General features: G+C 41.3%; 1 protein-coding gene and 2 non-coding genes across 3 annotated transcripts in view; 1 reads left to right on the top strand and 2 right to left on the bottom strand.

Annotated features, from left to right (window-relative positions):
* LOC140294513 (protein NLRC3-like) overlaps positions 1–25811 on the top strand; it is a 1060349-nt gene that overhangs the window by 880565 nt on the left and 153973 nt on the right. The window lies entirely within an intron of this gene.
* On the bottom strand, positions 4743–4814 carry trnad-guc (transfer RNA aspartic acid (anticodon GUC)). The gene has a single exon. It is a non-coding gene; the product is annotated as a tRNA-Asp (tRNA).
* Positions 10493–10564, bottom strand: trnaq-uug (transfer RNA glutamine (anticodon UUG)). The gene has a single exon. It is a non-coding gene; the product is annotated as a tRNA-Gln (tRNA).

Here is a 25811-nt window from a genome sequence, read left to right as displayed (position 1 = left end):
TGAAGGATGATGAAATGTCCTCAGTGTCTTGTGGTTCCTGGAGTTCTGGGATGATGTCCACCTCTCTTTTTTCTTCTTGCTTGATGATGACAGATATAAATAAAGCCTTCATGAGTTCTACCACCTTCTTTTCCTGTCTTTGTTGCCTCCTCCTGTGCAGTTAGTTTGGAGGCAAGCTCCAAACTGGAGGCATTCTCTTCTTTAAGTTGCTCTTTCAAACTCTCTACCTCTTTCAGAACTGACTGATATTCAGTTTCTGCTACTGATGGTTTCAAACTTTCAAACAATTCTGCAGTTACTTCATTGCATTGCTTGAGCTCCTGCTCACACTTTCGACGGAGATGACGCTCACACATCAAACAGTTTTCCATGATCTTCAGGTTTTTCATGGAGCAGCTATTCTCTGCTGCGACTCTTCTGTCTTTCTCTCGAGTTAAAAAGAAATTCTTTTTCACCAGCTTTGTCTTGAGAATATCCATCCGATGGTATAAAGAGTTGATCTTGTCATTCTTCTGCTGGTAAGAGTCCTGTAATTTCTCTGATCCATCATCTTCTTCAGCAGCAGAGGAGTTAGAGGGAATCCCCTCAGCTTGTGAAACTGGAAACTTCCACTTGACGCGAACTACGGAGGCCTGGAGATGATCCTGCACAAGCTGGGCATCCTCGGAATGAGGAGTCCCAGCTGCAGCACAGACCTGGGATTGTTCTTTTTCCAACAGGTTGGTGGGTTCTTCATAACTTTGGTCACTGCTAAAAGTAATGGTATACGTGTAGAAATCCTCAGGCAAATCGTGGTCGACCATCAGGAGCAAGTAGATGGTGTTCTGGTTTGACTCATTTTGTCTTTGTCTTTAAACACTTGTCAAAATGACTTTTTAAGATAGTAAGTGAGAGTTGTTTTTAAGTGCTTGTCAAAATTACTATTTAAGATAATAAAAGTAATTAAGCGTTGTTCTTTGAGGCGATGTGAAACCGTTTGCTGTGACTTTCAAATCTGCTTCAAAAACTGGACGTGTTTCTTCAGATAAACTCCTGACGAACTGTGAAAAAGGGGTTAAAACATCTGGCTTATAGAAACTTTGGGTCCTTTGACACATTTGCATTGTGATGTCAAACAAAATCAGAGATGACATCAATTGTGATGTCACCATCAGTGATGACATCACAACTTTGTGATAAGAGTAAGAAAGAGCAATGGCGCTCTGTTCTCAGTCACCATCTTGTGTGCTGTTTTGCTCTCTTGTTCAGTTTCATGATGACATTTTTAAACTTTTTTTCTGTGAAATCTCAAAATCTTATTGTCCAGGTCGGTTTTAATGCATTAATTGTATGTTCTGGTACTCACGACTGCTTTCTTCATACCTCCACTGGAAAATTGGACCTTATTCTGTGATAATCTGCAGGATTGAAGGCTTCTGTTCTGTTTCTCTTCTGGTCTGTGGTTCCAACCACAGATTCTGGATGGAACTGAAGTCTAGATTCCAGAATGTTGATTTGTGTTCTCTGTTAATCTCTCGACGACTTCAGCTGAATACTTCGTGTCACTGTCACGTGGGTCCGTGTATTTGACGGCCAACCGATTTATCATTTTATTTTCAAAAACAAAAAATGAGCTGTTATTTGTGTTCCGACAGCATGTTTCAAGATGAAAACTTGGAATTGGAAAAAATTGGAAAATTTAGATTTTCAATATTTGATTACGGTCTGTGGCTTTTTTGGTTGTGACTCGGAAGCGATGCCATTCCCACACATTACGCACCCACGCAGCACATCAACAGGAAGTTGCTCAATCCTGTTGGGCAGGGGCTATATATACATATATATATATATATATAGTTGAAACCCTAAGAGAGCAGGACGTTACATGGCTCTCACACGCATATTGTTCCACATTGAGAAAGAAAAAGTCCAACATCTGGACACATCCATTTGAACACAGCGTCTCTAAAATCCTGTCCTGTATTTGCAAGAATCCATAATAGTTTGAACTGATGCATTTCATCAGTATCAATTGAATCAACCAGGAGGTGGAGGAGGCCATACACCAATCTTTGAAACTGCAGCTGTTTTATATCGCTGCACCTGGGTTTAGAATCACACTTGGCTCTGGTATATTTAGAACTTGGAGTTCTGGAAAGGAAGTTCAAATGTTGGAGGGCAGGTGTTCACATGAGGGACATCAGACATTTTAGGACACTACTGAGGCACTTATCAACCACCCTGGGATCATGCTAGTTCAGATGTTTTGCTTCTCTCCATGAGGACAGATTAAGGGGAACTTAGATTCAGAAGATATGGCTCCAGATGATCGTTTGATTTTCAGCAGCTTTAGAAACATCTGCGCTGCTGACCAAAGAAAAAACAAAACAACGATCACACACAGTGAGAAAAGGCTTAAGCTGTTACTGCCAGCTGAAATGACACCAAAGCGTCCGGAGTGGCGCTGCTGGGACGTGAATTTTGACACTCGAGGACAAGAATGGAGAGCATGAACGGAGCATTATGCACTGTCACTTCCTGTCTAAGCTACAGTAAGTGTATTGTGTACAGTAACAACAACATTCATTTTGACAATCCAAAAAGACTCTGTTGTGCATTTCTTGTTTTATTCTAAACTATAGTGTTTCATTCACTGATGTGCACTGACGTGTGTCGGTGAGGCATTTTCATCACATATGCTGTGACGTCTTTGTGACGTATTAGAACCGAGGTTATAACCTGGAGTCCTTCAGACCAAACCTCTGTCACTCCCTTCACATCCCAGGCGAGACATTAGGGGCCCACAGTGACACCCATCCCGGGGGCTTCACTGGGGGAAAAGATGGAACATTTCATCTCCTGAAGCACGAGGGCCGCGGGAAGCATCCAGATGTTCCAAAAGGATGATGGAGCATCTGAATGCCTCTGGAACATCTGGATGCTTCACTGTGTGGTGGTTGTAGGCCGTTGTGAGTGTGTGTGTGCATGCGTGTGTAAGTGTTTGTGAATTTGTGAGCGCACGTTATTATACGTGCATGAACGTGTTTACCTGCACGTGCATGTGCTACAAATACTGAACTGTAACACTGATATTTAGCAGCTCCTCAGTTACAGACAAAAGAGGAAACACAGAATGTTCCACATGTGGAAGCTGCTGTGTTGTGTCTCCTTTGGGTTTTATATGGCTATAAAATGACGTGTGGATTGACACTCAGATCTTTTAGCTCTGTGGCGCCATCTGGTGATGGAATGCAATATAACACAGAACCTCTGATCAATGAATGGATTGCACTGATATAGCGCTTCTCTTGTCTTGCTGACCACTCTGAGCTTCACAGTGAGCCTCATTCACATTCTCACACACAGTCCCACAGAAAATCACCGGGCTTTCTAATGATGGACAGCTGCTCCTACTGAACCCAAACCTCATCTAATCCCTCTGCTGTGATGCTTTACTGAGCCCACTGTACCCTGGACTCTTCAACATCAAAAGTCCATCTACTGTTGATTTATAAAAGATATCATTAAGATCTGTAAGGAAAGAAGGAAAATCGTGCTGACTGATAACTTTCCAGTGGATGTATGTGTGTGTAAGATTGGTTTAAAGGTGTAAAGATAGGGTTAAATGATGAATGTAAAGCTGTTGGTGGATGGAGGCTGGAGTTGTTTGCAGTCAGTTGGTGAAAGCTGCTGGTGGATTTGTTTGCAGGCAGATGGTGGAGACAAAAGTTGTTACTGATTTAAAAAAGAAAAAGAAATAACTTATTTTTCTTTTTTTTTTTTTAAATCAAAACTTAAATGTTGGAAATAATTTCCAGATTTGATCATATTTAACCATTGAACTCATATTTGTGTCAGACAGATTATTTGCTATCAAATAGATTTCTTAGATATTTTTTAGATGCTTTGGTTCACGTAAATGTCATAAAGGGAAGGATGCACTCCAGTCCCAGAAGACACATCCACAGTCAGAAGCCTGTCTTTAATTTTAAAGACCATTCATCTGAAAGAGTTGCATCTTGTGATAGAGACAGATGGCAGCAGGTCATCAACCACCTTGTGGTAGATCTGTAGGAGCTCCTCCACTGAGTGGTTGAGAATCTTCAGAGGGCCGTCGTCCTGCAGCAGAGACCTGGAGGGCTGCAGGCCACAAATGACACTGCCCACTGACACTTACTGAACAACATACTTTTATATTCCTACTCAGCAAAATGTAGAAAAGTTTCACTGTGACCACTTTGATTCTCTCCATTACATCAGATTTCCTGTGGCCACCACCAGGACAATCAGCAGAAATGCTTTGGGTGAACAGCCTTCCCCAGTGATGCAGATAAACGGGGATTACAGAGCCGTGCCTGTATTCAGACTGAATTCATAGCACATACTAGTTCATAAAGTACAAAGGAGACCAAGAGGACAATGAAAATACAAGTGAATGGTGCGGGAAAGAACCCACCCAGACAATTCGGACCCCATTATAGAAAATGCACATTTTCAGGTCATTTTACCTACAACAATCACAAAAAGTTGAGAGTAGCAATAAAAATATTTTCATTCAACCCAATAAAAGATATAGAATGTCCAGAAATCTCATGTCCAGAAATCCAGTTACTTTCTCAAGCTGTTCCTGTGATTCTGAACTCTCTCAAACATGATGCATAATTATGGAATGATGTTTACGTTTTGTCAGGCATCAGTAAAGAAGCGGAGAGCAAATATTTCCAGACTTAATCATTTAGTTGTAAAAATAAAAATAATTCCCTCTCCCCGTCGGGGAATCGAACCCCGGTCTCCCGCGTGACAGGCGGGGATACTCACCACTATACTAACGAGGAGATGACGTCTTCACTGTGATGATGCTTTCACGGCCCGTTGGAAATTCTAAAATTAATCATTTTTGAGGGAGACCATTGCTTATATCTGGTGTACTGCCTCCTCAGGGAATCCCATCTGTTCTTCATCTCTTTCGCTGACAGACAAAGTCAAACTGTGAGCAAAGTCACATTTATAAAGTGCAGACAGAGGTTATGTGTTATAAATTCAGCATATTATTAATTCAAAAATAATTAAATAAATGAAAAAATACCAAACAAAGCTGTTATTCAGCCATGAACAGCTGTGAGTTAACAGTATCATATCACTTGTATATCTTTGATTTTGTTGGACTTTTAAGCTTTGTGTCTTAAAGTATTCCATAGCTGAGTGCTTCTGTACAGCTCAGAGGCACATAGAGATTCATACCTGATATAAGTGTCTCCCCAACCTGCTGCCAGAGCTCTGTTTTTACAGCTTAGTTGGCATTGTGTTTTTCAGTGATGTCATAAAGAGCTCCTCTCTCTGAATCATGGTTATCAGCAGGTCCTCAGTTTGTTCACACCAGATGGGCAAGTTTCTGTCAAACTCTTGCTTGTGTGGAGAGATGCGTGATGCAAGAAGTCAGACATTTTGCTTCAGGGAGACATAAATAGTGAGAGAGCAACACTACTGTCTTGATGTGTTATCAGTGGTGCAACGAATGCTGGATCATATCTCTGGTCTGCTACCTGCTCATGAGTTTTGCTTTTAAATTGATCTCTTATTTCTTTTTTTCACTTTCTTGTCCCTGGTGGTTCCTGCAGGAATCCTCCCATGCCTCTGCAGTTATCTGCACCTTTAAAAGGTGGATAAGGCACGAATGTCAGGGAGGGTTGCTGCTCCTGCAGTTAGATTTTTACTGTCGTTTCCTTTGCCTCTTTTGTTTCTACTTGCAGTTGAGTTGCTAACAGGGCAGGAGGGTTGACAGTATCTGGGTTCATGGAAACACATGAGTCAGTTACAGAGTACCACAGCTTCTGAAGGTGCTGCTTAGGCCCGACACCTTTTTAGATTGAGGTGAAACAACTTTCAGAGAATTGGTTCAGCATTTCAGAGAGGAGATCTACTTCCTGATGACACAGCACTCACTGTTTTGGTTAAATAAAGCTGCCTCACCTGTGACTGCTGTGGTTTTCTTGCACAAACTGGGCGTGCACTGGACTGGACTGCCTGCAGTCCTTGCCCAATAGAGAAGGTTGGAGAACTTTGAAACAACCACCACCCCGTGCTGTTGCACACCTTAAGATGTGTTTGCAGGAAGAATGGAAGAATGGGACAAATGTGGGTCCACACCTGTCAGCTGTGGACAGGGCAGTAAAAGCTAAACTGGATAGATAAGAAATCTTTAACAATAGCAGTAAATAATAACAGCAGATTATGATGGCTTTGAGGGAATAAAAATGATTCAATAACCACAATAAATCAAATGTACATTTGTGGTAGAAATAGAAATAAACATAGTAACATAAAGTGTGAATACTGATTATATTCATTCTATATTTTATTTGTTCTTTAACCACAAAAAACAGTAGAAAGTGTATGGAAATAATATTTACAAACACACATGAATACACACATGCATGCATTTATACATTAATAATATAATAAATGTTTCAAAGAGAGAAAAATAAACAAGATCAAATTAAATGAATAATAAGATGTAAAAAAAGACAAAAAAGGAGACAGAAAGACAGGACTCTTCTTTGAGCTTCAAACGTATTTGATTTCCATCAACTGGTTTGATTGATATGTGATTAAAATAATTGTCAGAATTTGTTTCTGAGTCGTCAGTTTCATTTGATTGAGACGTGAGTTTAGTTCTCAGACTTGGTTCTGGAGGTCTTTACCTGTATATAAAAGCAGCACACTTCAACAGACCCAACGCTCTGACGTATATGCTTAAATAATACGTCATATTTGTGTTGTGTAGACAGTCAGATTGTCCCTTTTTGTCCCTTTGTTTCCTCTGCTGTCATCCAGAAACAGTCTGATGTCCTGTTCACGTTTTTCACCATGTCAAAACGCAGACTTGGGCTTGAGAAGCCTGTTTAACATTTATTCTGTTTTACCCTGAAAAGACAGAGGCCATGTAATACCACCTGGGGGTCTCTGAAAGGCGTATTTCTGCTCTCTTGGTGGAAATAAAACAAAAAAAGATGTGAGTTCACAACAGGTTTGTTACTGCAGCACATTTACAGCAGCTTAGAAGAATGAACTGGGCTCAGTTTGTCATTTTGCTCCAAGAAAGTATCAGAAAATATGAGCCAGCTCTGTTTCATTCATCATCATAAGTTCTGCTCATTAAGTAAATTCATCTTGGCTGATTGCAGCTCAGTGATTCCTCTCTGATATCACAGTTTGTCACATGTGCAGCAAACTAACTGCAGCTGACATCAACTGAATGGTCTCAGTTGAGCTGCAGGGAAACAAAATGTAAATGTATGTACAGACTGAGCTTTCTGTTCTACGGGGTATTTCTCAGACATTAAGAGAATCTTTGTTCTAAACTCAACACAGAATCAGGGAAGACAATCAGACGCAGACACAGGAGGAAGGGCAAGGTACCTGAAAGGAGAGGGACGTTAGTGATTTCAAAATAAAACAGGAAATGACAAGACAAGACATGAATCAAAACTTAAATCGTGACAGATTTCTTTTTTAAAAAAATCAGAGGTTTAAAAATACTTTTGACAGTAAAATTGCACATTGGAAAACAACTTAGACCCCAAAAAGTGACCAAAGTCCGACTGTGTTTGAAGTACTTGAGGGAACTGAAAAAATGACATTAACATTAACTATCATGACACAAGAAGCTCTGACAATGAAGACATTTTCTTAAAGTCCATGTGTGTGAAATGTTGGGATAATCTGTGTTTATATTTGAGTCACCTTCAAATGAAGAGAAGTTACAACACGAACAAGGGAACCCAGAGAAGGATGCAAGATTTGGATAGCAAGCATTTCCCAGCTGGTTGGCTATTGTCGTGCTTCCTGAGCAATTTACACAAGTCAAACAAATTCCCAACATCTGACACTGAAACACATGTTTGGTCCTGCAGTAAACCTGGAGATTAAGAGGGGTTTCCCCTTTTTTATCCTTTCAAAATAAAGAATGAGCAGATTTCTCACTCATGTTGGTCACAGGCCCATTATACGTGACTTACAGTTTATCATAGAGGGAGAAGGACCAGGAGAGGAGCCGTTCATCCCTGCACTCTGTGGGGCTACAGACCGGTGCGCAGCCGCAGCTTCTCTGCAGACTCAGACTGAGTCAAATGAACACGGAGCAAACGACTCCCCTGCTCCATGGAAATTTAACTATGGCTGCAGCCCTGACGTTTAATGTACTCATAAACAACTGTTGCTTTCATTCGCGTGACATATTTTTCCTTCACCCACACTGTATTCAAAGTAAAAAAAACTTCACCATTTCTCCAAGGAAAGACAGCGCCAGTGCATTATGAAGCTCATTTATCCTCCTCTCTGCGTCAGACACATTCATGCTGCGTTCACTGAAAAAAACGTTATTTCCACGTTGCAAATTTGAAAGTCCGGCCAAAATGCCATCCTGTCAATTGGTGAAAACGGAAAACTCGTGCTACAACATTTCAAATGTACTTTCAAAGTAATTAGGCTTTGGAACTGTAAAAAGGTTTTAAGAAAATCACAGGACTATGGTGGGAAACCGCCCAAACTCGCTTTAACCATGGCCAGAACAGGCCAACGTTAGGCCTGTTTGAGTCACCGTAACAAATATCTATTATATAGCTGCTGGAACCATATGTTTCTTTTATTTTTTCACCTAATTGGCTTGAGAGGCTGATGCTGATCCTGCACATGTTCTTCTCTCGTGTTGGTTCTATGCAGCTGAAAGTGAGACTCTCAGATAACTTAGTGTCTGTTGACCTCTTCTGTTCCCTGTGTGTAGTTTTGTGTTCAGCGTCACACAGAGAGACCGAGGCTGCTTAGTTAGATGAAATCATCACAAATTGCTCATTTTTAAACAGTTACATTATATTTTAGAAGTCAGAACACAGTGATAGATGTTGTTTCAGCATCTATAAAAAGCTGATTTGTGACTGATTCTCTCGCTTACGGCCATACCACCCTGAACACACCCGATCTCGTCTGATCTAGGAAGCTAAGCAGGGTCGGGCCTGGTTAGTACTTGGAAGGTAGAAAAAGTGCACGTGCAGCCACTTTAAACTGTCAAACAGGCAACTTTATATCTAACAGCAAACACTGAGAGCTGCTCTGCAGAATAAATACTTTTACTGGTGGAAGTGTTAGTAAATGTTGCTGATGACACTTTGATTCTTTTACCTGAGTGAGGTTTTAGATGCAGAGGCCCAAAAAATACTGAGGTCATGAGTCAGAACTTCTACTCGGGTTCAGGGGCTCCCCTGGAAATTTATTTAATTCCATTATTTAAATCTGGCCATTTTCAGAGTCTTAAAGGAACAAAAACAACATCATAATGACTTTTAGGTTTATTTGTTTTGTTTGTTATCAGAGAACATCAGCCTCATCCTAAATGATTTGCAAATGAGTTACAATGTAAAACTGGAGAATGAATTTCATCAAGTCATGGATTAGGAATAAAAGGGAATGAACTTTCCTGGGACAGAGGGATAATATATACAAATTAAACTTTGATTCATGTTTCCTTGCTATCCGAGTAGGACGCTGGGCTGCAATAAAAATATCTCCACATTAAAATGCATTTTTTGTCACAGTCATCTACCACCTAAACTGCTCTCCACCTACATGTTTAGCTTGATGTGCTCCTCTTTCAGTGACTGGTGTGACTGACTGACTCACTAACGGTAACAACATCAAAGTCCGACTTGTGTGGTAGTTACCATAGCGACAGTGCATGTTGTCGATGACGCGCAGCACGTCTGCCCAAACTGAGCCACTGTTTTATTAAACAGCCCTACTCTTGGCTCTTCAAATATAAAATCACCACAATTTCAGCAACAAAAAAAAAATTAAAAATACAGAGGACACGACCTTGGTGTCCTCTATGGTAGTTACTGCCTTGCTCCTATGATTAGATGGAGAGAACAGCTGATTTTCCTTTGCCTGCCTTTTGTGTTGAAGGACTGAGTCACACAGTTTTATCAACCACATATTTTATTTTTTGGACGTTTTTGAAAGAGTATCCATACCAAGGAGTAAAATTGTACAATCCTCTTTTTCCTAAATCAGTACCAACTTGTGCGCACCGCATGGAGTTGGCGCTCAGATCCCGGCCGGCAGAAATTGCTGCTCCTTGATTGGATGATTGGTTGGCCCATGGGTGGGCACCGGGTTAATTGTGCAGGCTTTTGAGTAGTTCTCCTTGTTGCTGATTGTTACCATGGGATTGTTTTTCCTGTTTCCTTCTCCTTTGGCTTCTGTGTCCAAATTCCAAATGGAGAGCATGGAAAAATATATGCATTGCAAATTAATATGGAAGAAGAAACCAAATAGATTCAATTAGTGACACCCAGAGGTGAGAAGGTAAACAGCACAGACCCTCTCAGCTGAATGTTTCACTTTTTCAACATTAACCAATTTAAGCCCTCTCTTTGGAATTGGTCAATCACACACTCTGGTGTGACTAACCTCATCCACTCATCTTCTTTCCAGAACACAAACATGACAGCACACCTGAAGGTTCCACTGAGATTTGAACTCAGATCACTGGATTCAAAGTCCAGAGTGCTGACCTTTACACCATGGAACCCCTTCCACAGGCAAACTATGCTCTTATTCATGCAAATGCTTGACAATATAAAGGTTTAAAGCAAAGTGGGGTTTTTTGGTCAATTTTTCAGCGGTGCTCTTACAGCTTGTATTCTTAATATGGGCACGACAGTCAAAGGTTAGAATCTGCCTGTCACGCGAAGGAATGGGGTTCGATTCCCTGACAGGGAGGGTGCCATTTTCGCTGAGCAGCTGGTGGTTCACCAAATTCCGTTTCACACCTCAGCATTGGAGAATCTCATGAAAACCTGCAAAAATGACTTTACAACAGAGATTATCTGCTGGAAATGCATTCTCACAGAGCTCCAGAGAGTTGCCTGGGGACAGCTCATAGGACGCAGGGCGGGATCCGCTTTTGTACGATGCAGAACATTTGCTGTTTTCTTTCCAGCATGTCAAGAATAGCAGATGAGGCTCCCTCCTATCCATAATTATGAATATGTTGATGTTGCCATCAGTAACGTGCAGTCATACATCTACACACAAGAATGAAATAAAGACCTTCCGCGTGTGAGGCGAACGTGATAACCGCTACACTACGGAAACTGTTGCCGTGCCTACTGTTGAGAATTCCAACAGACATATAATAGATAGATTTATCCATTATCATTTTTTAGTTGATGTTAGTCATCAAAAAGTCAATTTTAATCATTCTTTGGGAAAGTACAGTGATGTCATGTCCTTTGATGACATGTTTCCATTGTGATGTCATGCAGAACTGTGAGGTCATAATCAGTGATGACATCACTTCTTTCAGCTTTATGATCTTAACTGTAAATAATATGCAGCACATGTTCATAGAGCCCAGGCAATGGTGGGAAACATGGATTGTATGAATGCTGTGTGAAATGTGAATGAAAACAGAAGCAGTGACCTGCAGATCCTTTATATATATGTGATAACTGAATCTGAATGTATCAGTGTCCAGGTCAGTAATAATGTATTTATTGTATGTTACGGTGCTCACAGCTGCTTTCTGCACGCCTCACCTGGAAGTATCTTTGAAGCTGCTTTATATGTTGTCTACACTGACTGTGAAGCAAAAGTAACACAACAGCCACATCTTCCGGCTGTTCTCAGTGTTTCCAGCACAATGATTCAGCTGTTTTCATGCATCAACATAATATAGTAATAACAGTGTAGTTATGGTTGTTTCTATTCAGAGCTGCTTACAAGCAGAATGGGATTATTTCTACGTGTCAACATACAGTGTATAACATCATTTCTAGTACAAATCTGACTTTGAAAGATGTTAAAATGACAGAATCAGCATGTAAATGATAAAGTGTCTTCCTGTGGATGTTCTCAGATATGTACAGTATGAACACTGTGATCCTTTCCCACATGTCCCAGTATGTTTGATTGTGTTCCAAGTGAGGGTCAGACTGGAGAAAGTGTCATGAAGCTGTCACCCTTAAACAATCAATAAAAGCTCTGAATACAAAAGCATTTCAGTGTCATCTCTATAAGTAATGATGAAAGAAGTAAAAGCTTCAGCTGCACCTCCTGAGCTCTACTTTCCATATTGTTTACACTGACTGTGAATCAAAAGCAGCACAACAGCCACATCTTCAGCTTGTTGTTGAAGAGCTGTTCTGACAACATTCACAGCCCAATAAGCAGCACAGTGACAGCAGTGTAGTTGTGTTTGTGGGTCAGAGGAAATCTCATGTTCCAGCCAATCAGGAGCCAGCAAACTCCACCTGGAACAAACACTGTCTGTCTGTGTCTCTCCAGCGCTGGTTGCTATGGCAGCACAGCTGATTCAGGACCAGTTAACACTGACCAGGAGAGTTGGTCAAAGTGTCTCCTTCAGCTGTGGAACTGACCAGTGTGATGAAAACTGGATATACTGGTACCAGAAGAAAGAAGCAGAAACATTCACAGTGATTCTGGATATTAATAAAGATAGTGGTGATGTTTATAAAGGTTATGGTCATCCTCAGAAAGATGATTTCTCAGCTGTGAATAAACAGAATGGCTGTGAGAGAGCAGTAAACCACAGCCCAGGTTCACATATTTCACCTCCATCTCAGACAGAGTCACAAACATACTGAGCTGAGGGAGTTTCTTCCTCACTGCTGTCTTCATTTATTTAAACTTTTATTGAACTTTTTCTTCTTATTAAGAGAAGTTTTCTGAGGGTTCAAAGATAAAAACTGTGAACATTTCACAGATTTGTTCTGGAAAATGATCCAAATGAAACTTCAATTCACCATAAATAAAAGCAAGACATTTTAAAGACATTTATTTAATACTGAATGTTTTCATTCAAATGTCCAGATAAATATGAATCTCCTGCTTTGAGCTGCTGCTGGAATAAAGTCCATTCCTCCTTTAAAAAGTTTAATGAGCTCTTCATGAAAACACTTCCAGCAGCACTTGTTGTTTCACAGCTTTCAGCAGATTTCACCTCATCATTTCACTTTATTCCATTTTAAAAGACAGATCTTGGACTGATCTCAGGTCAGGATTTTGTCCTTCTAGCAGCAGCTTATCAGGACGCTGATTTTGTTGGACAGATGTTCATCAGTTTCCTGTGGATGTTTCTGCTTCCCAGAGGATGAATCCAGAGTGCACTGAGACTGAGACAGGAGCAGGAAAACCTCCTAAATTCATGTGAAGTCTTTGTACCACATTACAGCTCAGAAACAGAACACATGCACAGTGAGGGCATGATGCTCAACACGTTTCTCAAAGCATTTACACAAGGACATTCATTATGTGCTGATAGTGATATGATTTCCTTCCCCTGACACTGAAATAACAATCATCTTTAAGTGATTTCATGTCACTTTTAGATCCATCAGCTCCACAGTTTTATATCTCTACATGTTAAGTTGAAGGCAGCTTTCACAGCGAGCTATGTGGCAAATATCTGGAAACAACTGAGACTAACAGCCTGAAACATCCAGTTTCTACAAAGATAGCTCATATACACAGTTCTGTGGAATGTTTCTGTACAGTCATCATGGACATTCATGTCATTTCCATTTAGTCATTTAGCAGATGCTTTGATCCAAAGTGACTCACAGGTGAGGAAACAACATCCCAGTGCAGTCAGGCATACCTCTCATTTCCCTGTATTTGTGTCCATCCTCCAGACTCCCGTGGATCCTTTTTACCTCACGCTAAAAAAGCCAATATCACAGACGGAGAAAAGTTAGATCATGAGAGAGAAAAAAACTCTTGAAACTTTCTGTGAACAAAGCAAGGAGGTCAATAAATAAGTCTACACCTCATTACAGTGGTTAATATTTCTGTCTGAATACGTTTCTGTTTGCATCTGTGTGGTTGTGGACATATTTGATCGAAGGGAACTTCAGATTGAAACCTCGCCAGTGAAGAACTGAATGTAGCACAACGTGTTGGTGTAAAAGACCACTCTGATGCTTAGAAGTCCATACTCCCACCAACTAGTTTAAAGCTGAATAATCCTTTCAGATGAGAGATGAAACGTCTTCAAGAACCAAGAAGAAGAAGAAGTTGCCCTTATTCAGGCTCTTACCCACAAAGTGTCACAGTGAGGAGCCCCCTTTCCAATCAGTAAACCTTCTTCTAAAAAAGTAGCCCTGAACAGCTGCCTCCAGCTCCTCTGAGGGACACACCTGCTGAACTGGTCATTGACACGAAAATAAAAAGGCTGCAGACAGAGCAAAACTCCTGCTTTGGAGATGAACCCTCTGTGTAATGCTTCTCACAGTTCATGAAAGAATATTATAAAATAACAATGATTTTAAGCATCTGTAATTATACTGGGGCAGCTGCTTATCTGAAGTGTTGCATATGTCACTGTGATCTATGTTATTAATGTCCAAAGACATGTGAGCTGTGTTTAGATTTAGCCAAAAGCTGAAGTGGAGAAGAAGATCTTGGAATAAAGAAAGAGGAAAGGATGATGCACAGTTTTTACAGTAATGAATGACACACAGTGGTTCTAACGGCGCCCTGAAGCTGTTCACATCTGGTCTTAATGTGATCAGAAAAGTGAACTAAGTACATCTGTGAACACGTTCAACAACGATTCAGCAGCTCTTTTCTCCACTGTGGAAACCTCTCGGCCAAACTCTGTAGTTCTTGTGATGAGAGATTGCTTCAGGACTGCATGGAGACTACTGACTGGGAGTCACTGAGGGGCCCTGAGGATGACAACGGCAGCTTTTCTGACACTGTATGTTACTGCATCAGCTTCTGTGAGCAGGTCTGCCTCCCAACCAAAACCATCACAAGGCACAATAACCAAAAGCCCTGGTTCTCCAAGCAGCTCAGAGAGCTCAGGCGCCGGAAAGAGCAGGCGTACAGAGAGGGTGACATGGACATATTCAGGCTGGCCAGACAGGGCCTCAAGAAGGCCATCAAAAATGCTAAAGAGGACTATAGAGCCAGACTGGAGAGTGATTCAGGCACCAACGACCCTGGTTGGTAGAAGCCCTGTGGTCACCCCCTCCCCCGGACTAGCTGACGATCTCAACACCTTCTACACCAGGTTTGAGAGACCCCCTGCTGCTTTATTGTCTCCAATCCCCCCCCCCCTCTCTCTCTCTCACAAGCACTGAGAGCTCACCGCCACCCATCTTCTCATCCGCTTATCACATATGTGTATGATGAAATAGTTTTTAATGTATTCTGTGTGTAAATTCTCCCAGAAAGGTAGCATCATATGATATGGCAGGTTGTGTGTGTTTTTCTGTCACTTTACTCAAAGAAAGTTAATGCCTTAGCATGCATGAGGTGTTGTTATTGTACCCCAACTCCTTGGAACACAGTAAACACCTCACCTATGAATACATTAAGAAACAGTGAAAAATACAGTTCTTGATCAGCAAACCTAATGCATCTGATATATGTTAGATTAAGCTTTACCTTAATAGGACATATCAAATCAAAATATTCTCACACGGGGGAAATCTTCCTCTTCCTAGCTGGCTCCATCCTCTTACCTATCCTTCTCTCCTCACTCTCCCTAATCTCAAAACTATCTCTCTCTCACTTAACTCCCGAAACTATCTCCAAACTATATTGACGCTATCAAAACTCTAGTATCCTGAACCCGAACTGACCGCAACTCTCCATAAAAAACAAACATCTTAAATGGAGATTGAGGGGTTTCTATGCTTGTCAATACTCGGGCATATAAATCTGACAAAATCTGAAGCGTTTATGGAAGCAGTCACGTGGTTGGGACGGGTAGTGAGGTTGCCGATGTCATCATTTTCGGCTCCTCCCCTAAATGAAGGAAGCCGTCTCCTCCATTACGCCAAACACGCTTCGAAGCCTCAGCACATTTCGGAACATCACTACAGGAAGCTGCATGTAGGTGAGTCCAGAAAAGAATACATGTAGCGGTCAAATATTTGCAGAAATGTCTACAAAGTACTTTGTATCATTGGTTTGATTCCTGCACCTGGACACGGGCAGTCAGAACATGTACTAAAGAGTAAAAAAGTTCAAATAACCTGGCTGCGATTCACAGTTAGCATGTCCTGCTAATGCTAATGCTAATGCTCTGCAAACCGTTGTACTAAAAGCAGAAACCAGAAAAACATCAACTATAGATTTCAATAAGCCGGCCAGATGGACAAATAAAATTGAGCTTTATCCTTCTACCTGTGTGTTAAACATACTTCTGGACCCGTTTCTTCCGATTTTCTCACTTTGTTGGACAGTTTTTGACCATCTTGTCACATTTTCCACTAAAGCTGCAGTTTTCTAAACTTCTTTCTGTAGTTTTGCTGAAATCTTTTGTCATTTAAAAAACTTGATGATCAATGGATAATTTAGAATTGTTCTTTCCAGGCTTATCTGGGTATCATTTGGCTTTTTGATAAAAATATGGAGCAAAAACATGTGTTTAATGTACACACTATGCCATATTTCATGATTAGATCTTAAAATGGGATTTAATTATGGTCACTATAAATACTTTAAGAGTTTGAAGAGGAGTCATAGCATTATAATATAGATTTGTCAGTGATCCAGGAAAGTATCATAGGAGCAGTAGAAATATGCAGTTCAGTATCAGTGTCTGATTTCTCAGATTTACACTCAGAAGCCCATTAAAAGACAGTCTGACTGTCCTCTTCAGAAGCGTCTCATGAAAGCTTCATTTTTCAGTTTCCTTTACATATCCAATATTTTCTTTTATCCACGTATCAAAAAGGACTGACCGCATGATAAAAAGGTTGTACATGTCTTTACTCATAAAGTCCACCTGCCAACATCTGGAGTTAAAATGGAGCTAAAATTATCTTTATTAGGAGGATCTGTGCAACTTTTAGGAGCTGATACTCTGATCTGACCACAACACAAGATCACTTTTTACTCTTTAACTGGACACATAAGTTTACCAGGTAAGATAATTTCAGAATCAAAATAAAGGAGACTGTAGGTTATTTGGGTTGAAAAATATTTCAGAGTTTTAAGGGTCTGAGAATTTCCTTAATCTCAAACTTTGGGTTTCACTAAAGCAGCTTTCTGGAATGAATCACTGGACGAGCACTTCTGATGCCAGAAAAACACTCCATTATATTTAAATGACAGCCTCAGAATGGTCCACTTCATGTTGTTCTTCAGAGTGTCTCAGATCAGTCAGACAGCTCCTGCTGACGTGCTGTTAGCCACACAGAACTAGATCATTCCCCCACTGAACCATCACATGGGATGATATTGGGACCCTTTCCTCAAACAGTATCATTGTCTTAATGTAGTAAAATGATTTAAGTTGATCATGTTACACTGACTCAGATGAGATTCATGGGATATTTCACACCGTGGGTGTCGTTCTACAGAGAATATTACTAAAAAATTTTCTGAATTTAAAAAAAAAAAAAAGCTACAAATATTTTGAACTGTGACCTTAGTGGGTCTTTTAAGAACCATTTTAAAGTTATCAAGGATTTAAATAAAAACCACAATAATAAGTTTAATGAAATGTGACTAGATGGTTAAAAACTGCCCAGAAAGGTTTTCAGGAGAAGAAGAAAAGTGGGTGTGCTTTAACATGCTGCATGCCACAGCTGGATCTTATTGTATGTACTGACAGTTGCAGACAGAGTCCATCAGTCAGAGGACCAGGACCAGAATGGAGCGGCAGAACCAGGATCCAAACCCCTCCACCAGGAACAGAGCCGGTTCATCCTCTGGTTCCACCGGGCTTCAGGTCAGTGTGGAGGACATCAAAGACACAAGGACGAGTGTCGAGGCTCCGTGTATCGTCCGCTTGTTCTGCTTTTCCATGAAATGTTGAAAAGGTGTTAGCAAAGTGTTTCCTGGTTGCATCTCCTCTCACTGATACAAATGTGCTTAGACCAGGGGTGGGCAATTCATTTTTACAAGGGGCCACATGAGAAATTGTGTCAGAGGGCCACACCAACAATAACTTGAACTTGATTCTGCTCAACTTTCTCCCACTGTAAAATGTGCAAAATTATATTATTTGAATAGCTAGTACCACTTCAAATGTGGAAATAGTGTTTCTTGGTTTCATCTCCACTCTCTGATACAGATGTGCTTAGATTGAAAATGTGCTGCAGGCTGAATGATCTGCTGGAAGAAACTCAGTGGCCAGATTGTTGTTGTGGGACATTTTCTGGCTCTCAGTCTTCAGATTTGAGAGGTTCAGGAGCTAATCTTCATTATTTGTGTTTAAAGTCTCTGGATTACATGAATTAAACCTGGTGGTGGTAATACTTCTGGGTCTTTAATGGTCTACCTCAGGGTAAAGAGTTGTTTTAGAGAGAAACGAAGGTTGAGTTAAAACTGTTTCCCTGATAGCTGTTGAGCTCAATGGCTGCAGACCTCTGGGTTGTAAGCTGGAACAAAGGGTTAGTGTCAAGAATGTCATGTATTACCACCACTGTTACTTTTATTCATTTAAACCAGTGGTCATCAACCTTTTTCAGTCCAACCTCTACAAGTTGTTTAATTGAACAACTTGGACAAGACTGTGCTTCATTCTATCATTTAGAAATATTGTACCTTTTTCAGAATTTCATCATGACAAAAAATAATTAGTGAAAGATCAAAAAGCAAGAGTTTACTACTTAAAAACCTAAACGTGTGCAGAACACATCAGAGCACAGAGCTCTCAGCGTTCATGTTTGATTTGAGATATTGAGACCTGTGTGACTCGGTCTATACACGTCCAGTTAGAATATGTTGGTTAGCTTAGAGAAATCTTTTGTGTGAACTTCAAAAGGATCTAATCCTTCTTCCTTTCTGTCATTGCAGAAACATATAGCCCAAGAGGAATCCAGATGTCATTCCTGTAAACACTGTGGGAAAGTTTTCAAAAGATCATCACATCTGAGGTGTCATCAGAGGCTTCACACTGGAAAGAAACCATATAGCTGTGGTCAGTGTGGGGCAGCTTTCACTACATCTTCCCATCTCAAGAGACACCAATGTATTCACACAGGAGAGAAACCATACAGCTGTAGTCAGTGTGGGACAGCTTTTACTGCATTGTTTAGTCTAAAGACACACCAACGTATTCACACAGGAGAGAAACCATACAGCTGTAGTCAGTGTGGGGCAGCTTTCACTACATCATCCCATCTAAAGAGACACCAACGTATTCACACAGGAGAGAAACCTTACAGCTGTGGTCAGTGTGGGACTGCTTTCACTGCATTGTTTAGTCTAAAGACACACCAACATATTCACACAGGAGATAAACCATACAGCTGTGGGCAGTGTGGGGCAGCATTCACAACATCTTCCTATCTTAAGACACACGAACGTATTCACACAGGAGAGAAACCTTACAACTGTAGTCAGTGTGGGGCAGCTTTTTCTGAATTAAGTAATCTAAAGAAACACCAACGTATTCACACAGGAGAGAAACCATACAGCTGTGGTCAGTGTGGAGCAGCTTTCACTACATCTTCCAGTCTTAAAAAACACCAACGTATTCACACAGGAGAAAAACCATACAGTTGTGGTCAGTGTGGAGCAGCTTTTGCTCGATTATCTAGTTTAAAGACACACCAACGTACTCACACTGCGGATAAATTATTGGTTTAAATCAACAATATATTTCACGGCAGATAAGAAAACATTCACCTGGGAGCTGCAACAGGAACTACCAATCAGAAGAATTTTAACTGTGGACAGATCTCCCACCGTTCAAGATAAATATGGCATCAGTTGTGAGTTGATAGACAGAACAATATAAGTGCCATGAGATGACATTGTTTTAATTCGGCGCTATATAAATAAAACTGAATTGAATATGCAATCTGTTTGAAAGTAGATACATGTTTTATTCTATTATACTGAACATATATGTTTTGTTTATAGTTCAAATTCAAAAAGTAGCTGTGCACCAGCTGTGGGTATGTTTGTAAACATACAACATCTTTAGAAGAAATATATCATTTCAGTTTGATGTAAACTATCTAGACACTTTACACTTGTTTGTATTTCATTGTTCTGCATTTTATTAAAGGTCAGATGTCAACATTTCTCATGGGTTTCATGTTCTTGCTACAGAGATATTTAAAAAAAAAATGTGTGTTTGGTTCTAATCTTTGTGCTAATCTTTCCCAAAGACTTAGAAATTTTTAACGCAGTCTGAAAAAGGTTTGGAGTTGTTCCCTGTACTTTCCAGACAGCTGTTTGATTGTCATGACTAAAGCTGAAAGTTAAGGCCGTTCCAACACTAAAAGGACACGAGGCTCAACTTCAAGCTGTGAAACTATGTCAAATGTCTGTTGTGTTGGTGTCAAGAAAATTCTCTCAAAATGAGGCTCAGAGTCGCTGGAGACAATTAATACAAAACATTTATTCTCACAGCAAGGAGTCTGCATGACATATCAAGAAGCTGACACAGATTTGTCTGAGTTAAAAAACAAAACAATGATGCTATCGCTATTTAGTTTCCACTTTGTTTATTCTGTACATTTTTGTATATAACAGTGCTGAGCCTGAGTGAGATGGAGATTTAAATTTCCCAGAAGCAACCTCCCAAAGGGATCAATAAAGTCATCCATCCATCCATCCTACAAGATCACTGGCCACACAAGGTTATGCGACATTCAGTCAAACAAGGATTAGACAGAAGTTGAAGTAAGATAGATAAGAGGACTCTCAGTACACAGTGTCTCTTGACCCTGCAGCATCTCATGGTACTTTCTTTTGTCATAGTATAACTTCATGATATTTTTTAACATTTCCTTACTGTTTATAATAGAAAAGAGGGTGTAAATTCACAGTAGATTCATATATACACATGCATTTTTTTTGTATATCTTCTACATCATTGTTTTAACAGTTTGTTATGTTGTCCTCTGTTTGATTTTGGCTCCATGTCGCTGATCCTGGATCTGCTGAGATGTCCCAGGTCATTGTTGGCTTTGATCCTCACATTTATCTTTGTCCTGAGAAAGAAGTTCCAAAAAGAGAAACAGGGATTGCTTTTGGATTTGACATGGCGTATATCATGCCAACATTCATTTGGGGCTTCAGTTTTTCATTTAGTTTCAGACTTGTTATTGGATTCAAATGTTGACGAGTTTCTGTGACAGATACAGTGGGGAGAACAAGTATTTGATACGCTGCCGATTTTGCTGGTTTTCACACTTGCAATGCATGTAGAAGTCTGTAATTTTTATAATAGGTTCTCTTCAAGTGTGAGTGACAGAATCTAAAAATAAAATCCAGAAAATCGCACTGAATTTGCATTCTCCCCACTGTAGGCTCCAGTCCCCCTGAAACCATGTAAAACAAATGGAAGGATGGAGAGTTTGTGGGACATTTATTCATTCATTCCACTTCGGTATTGAAATATTTTTGTTCCATTCAAAGTAAAGTTATCCTGAGGATAACAGGCAGGATTTGAACCAGCTGTTGCACCACTGGCAAGTTATGGTCTCTGTTAAACTCACCAAGCCACCTTGAAGATGTTTTCGGAGTGCTTTTCAATTTGTATTTTTAGTGTTGGAGCTGAAACTTCACTGAGTCATAAATTTTGATCCCAGAACATCTGACATTTAAAACATTCACCAAACAGTCTGAGCTATTCCACTGAACCCTTTGCTCTGACTGTTGCACAGGCAGCAGTTTCATAATGAATCAGTCAGGTGTTTGAAGGAATGTTTCCATGACATCGAACTCAGAGCCGTCTCCATTAACCTCAACAGTAAATATCATCTTCCCCCGTCCACACAAGCTCTGTGAAGAATGTTTGCTGCAATTCTTCATTCACCATCCTGTCTCCTGTGCTACTAAGAACAGCAAATGAATATGTAAAGTAAGTAAATGAGATCTTGTATGTGTCCAATGAGTGTGATCCTGACCGCATCAAAACCAGTCAAACGTCTGCTTAGTTCAGGTTAAATGGAAGGTTTAGCCAGTGGTGTTATTTATTTAGTCATTTACAAATCCTCTGAAAAGTCGATCATACACCAAATGAAGTTTGATTTATTCAAGCCTGCTCTTTAAAGTACAGAGCGATGTCACCTCCCAAACCCAACCCTGTCCCTGGTTCTGAAGGAGAGGAGGATGTTAGCGGAGGGCCCTGCTTAGAGTCCTGCTTCAGTAAACTACAGCAACCAAGTAAACCTGCGACACTTCTGCTGGGATCAAATTGATCTATGAGTGCTTAAAGATTCAATAAAGAAAAACATGCAGCTGAGGCAAAATAAAACTTGAACCGAGAACTTACAAGAGAGGTTTTTAATGTTTTTATGCACATCAATCTTTACTTCATCGGCTCCCTCCATGGGATTAAAATCTGGAATATTTTTCTAATAAAAGGGAAAAAATGTCAAGGGTCAGAAAGCAACTTTATTTTTGTTTTACTCTGTAGGATCCATAAATAATTTATTACCAGCTCTGTTAGCATGAAGAGAATCCCCTTTTCTCCCAAAAAGATCCCAGGTGTTGCTCTTGTGTTTTTGTAAGTTTATCACACCAGGTGTTGAAATGATATGAGTCACTCTGCAGTTGTTGTAGATTTCAGCTGAGATTCAAACTAAAAGACACATTTTGTGTCTGAAACTGTGAGAGACTGTTCAAGTCGGACTGAAAGCAGATTCAGAGGGTTGTGATGTATGTTTTCTCCACCCAAATGAACTGTCAGACATGCAGCAGTGCTATGAAATCCACTTTAGAAGCTACAGTTATTGGACACAGTGAAAGCTGACCATCTTTGTGGCTGAGATGGAGGTGATCTTTGTGATGGTGGATGGTCGTCTTGTTGCCTTCATGTTGACAAGCCGCTCTTGGTGTTGGATGAAGTCCCGCACGGTCTTGACGTTTATTTTAGGTAGGGGAATGCCAGCTTTGCAGAGAACAGGGTCATCCACTAAAATTGGGTGCTGGACCCGCTCGTATGCCTCCAGGATGGTCGTCTTCTCCGGACTGGTGCGTGACCCATGAGGACAATGCAGCCACAAAAGTTTCACCAGTGTGTACATTAGCCTGTTGTGCTGAGCACTTATGTTATGTAAGCACAGTGACACACAAATGTTATGCCTGTTGCAGGTGTGATTTATCTAGTCTTATTTGCTTTTCATCTGCTTCTGTCTCTTGTGGCTTACAGTTATTTTAGATTTTGTAACGTTATTTTGACTTTGCACACGACCACGTTGACTTGTTAAGCTTTTTCCTCAGTGATTGTTTCCTTCTTCTACACAAGCTTTAAATACTTTGCTACTGTTTTCACTGTTGTTTTAATGTCTAATTTAACTCCTGGCAAAGTGGCAACATTTGAAAACTCGTCTAACACTGGCTCATACGTAGCAGTTGAACGGCTTTAACTCCTGGAATAAAATGTACATCCACAACAACAAACAAACAGCTACTCACAAAGACTGGAAGGTGAGCACTAGCAATTTCATTGCTGGAGAGCCGGATGTGGGGCAGCTCAGCACTCAGCGCATTGTCACATCGTTCACGATGTCTGCGAGAGAAAAAGGGCCCGATTCTCCTGTACTCTGACTAAACAGGTATTCCAACCCGAGCAGCTCATTAGAGGGGACATCAGCGTGAGCCTGGAAGTTTTCCTCCACAGTCTCTCCGAACAGCTGCCGACAGCGGGTGTTGAGGCGGTCGATAAGCAGTGCAGAGTAGATTCTGTGGTGCCGTCCTTTTCCCCCAAACACTGCATCAGAGCGGCAGTCAGAATTCCACCGTGCAATGCCACTTATCAGATAGACCTGATAGGGCCGGGCTGCGCAGTGGGGACCTGAACATCCCAATAAAACACATGAGATGACTCACAGTGACACGTGTGACATTTTATAAATATCCACACTACACCTGTGTACCTGGGAGCATGTTGGGCAAAGTTTTGTGGAATCCTTCCAGGCTGTTGTTGCCACGCAGACATTTGTAGTAGGGCACATCCACTTTGTTGATGGTCGCTGTACGCGCCACCCTATACATGTAGATGTCTGGAGGATCCTGGATGCACTCCAGGTGTCGCCGCTGCGCCGCCCACATCTCATCAATGACCGCTGCAAATACAAATGACGTACAGACACACAAACCGATTGTTGTGTAGACTTTTTTTTGCCAAACAACTAGTATTAATGTTGTAAGTTTTAGTGTCAGGTCTTTATACCAGGTGTCTTGAAGAGGCTGACTCCACTCTCATCCAGCCCCGCGGGACCTTTCAGTTCCTCAATGGCCAGGTTGATGAGCCTAAACGTTTCCTGCGCCCCTTGTGTGACCCGTCGCACGTCATGTTTCAGCTGCTCCCTGGAAATAAAAAGGCGGATGACGTCCTCATCTGTCACAGAATTCAGAGCTGTCGGGTCCTTGGCTCTGACAGCCTTGATGAGGAGCTCCATGTCTGCTCGGTTGTACGCCAGCACCGCCCCAGCAAGAGCAGACTTGAACACTGCGTACTTGGAGTGAGACTCTGTGCGGACGGCTGCATCGAAACGGTGAATCCAGTGAAAGATGTGCAGACGCACAACCATTCCACTGTCCACCCAAGACTGGAACAAAGTCTCCACAGCTGTTGGGCCCTGTGCACGGCAACACCCACGGTCCACATTCAGGATGCTGGGGACAGGTTGGTTGGCCAGCCGAAACCTCTTCATTACTCCACGGCACATAGGTCCCAGCTTCTCTGTGGACTCCTCACAGGTCAGCACAAAAGTCACTATCTGGGAGAACTCATTTCCAATGCTGGTGAACCTGAGCCGTGACCCTCACCAGACAGCTTCTTCACTACCTAAAAAACATTTGGAGTTTGCATCCCAACTTAGTTGCTTGTTCTTCTATAATTTAACAGTGCATGACAATATGTTTATAATAGGAAATATGTTCTGTATGCCACAATCTAGGATTGTGTTTTGATTTACATACTTTCTTGGTGGAATCCATCTTTAGCACAGTGCCAAAAGTGGAGAGGATCTGGCTCCTGTAGTCCTGCACGTTGTCGGCCTCTGCCAGCAGGAAGGCGTGGCGCAGGAGCCGTGCAGACCAGAGATTTCTTGGAGGAGGCGGAGCCTGAAATGTGTGACCTACTGCAGAAACAATCCCTCCAGGTTTCACTAAGCTCATAAGGAGTGTGGTGTACAGGTCTTTGCACTGAAGGTGCTTCTCTGTGTGGTTTTCCTGTATCTGACGCCACACCTGGACCATAGTGTTCCCTTCGGTTCGGTCCCTCAGAAGACGCACAGCATTCTTGTCCACACCACGCCTGTTAGTGGAGGAAAAATTGGTAACTTTAGGTCGGTTCGAATAACTTCTTTAAAGACTGACACGTGCACACACGATGCTGAGTGAACTCAGGCAGGGAACACAGCTTGATGTGCCTCGCTCAGTTGTGTTATAATAACGGGATCCCATGCAAGCCACCGACCTAATGTGCCACCTTCTCCACCCCTGGCTGACTTTGTGCAAGGCCCACAGCACAGGACCTCCGTCAGCATCGTGTACCAGTTGGATACGTCACAAATGTGACAATATAACAATATATAATCAAATCAAGATGAATTTCAAGGAACTTTTCCTTTTACATGTTTAGATACATTTTAATCATTATTCAGCCATGATGTTTTTACTCTAACACAGCTGAATTGAGTTATACCCGGTGGTGGTAGCCAGACTTGTACAGGTACACATTACGACCCTTTCCAACACACTCATCGCCACGAGGACACTTCAGGGAACATCTCCAGACTCCTACAGGGCGCCACACAAAGACACGGCTGCGGAAAAACAGGTGTGGTACAGGCAGAGCACCTCCGACGAAGCCTGGAGGTTCTGGA

Source organism: Leuresthes tenuis, unplaced genomic scaffold (genome assembly GCF_036924035.1).
Source record: "Leuresthes tenuis unplaced genomic scaffold, fLeuTen1.0.hap1 SCAF_1, whole genome shotgun sequence".
NCBI lineage: Eukaryota > Metazoa > Chordata > Actinopteri > Atheriniformes > Atherinopsidae > Leuresthes > Leuresthes tenuis.
Note: the sequence above shows the minus strand (reverse complement) of the source record. Positions and strands in the feature narration are given on the sequence as shown.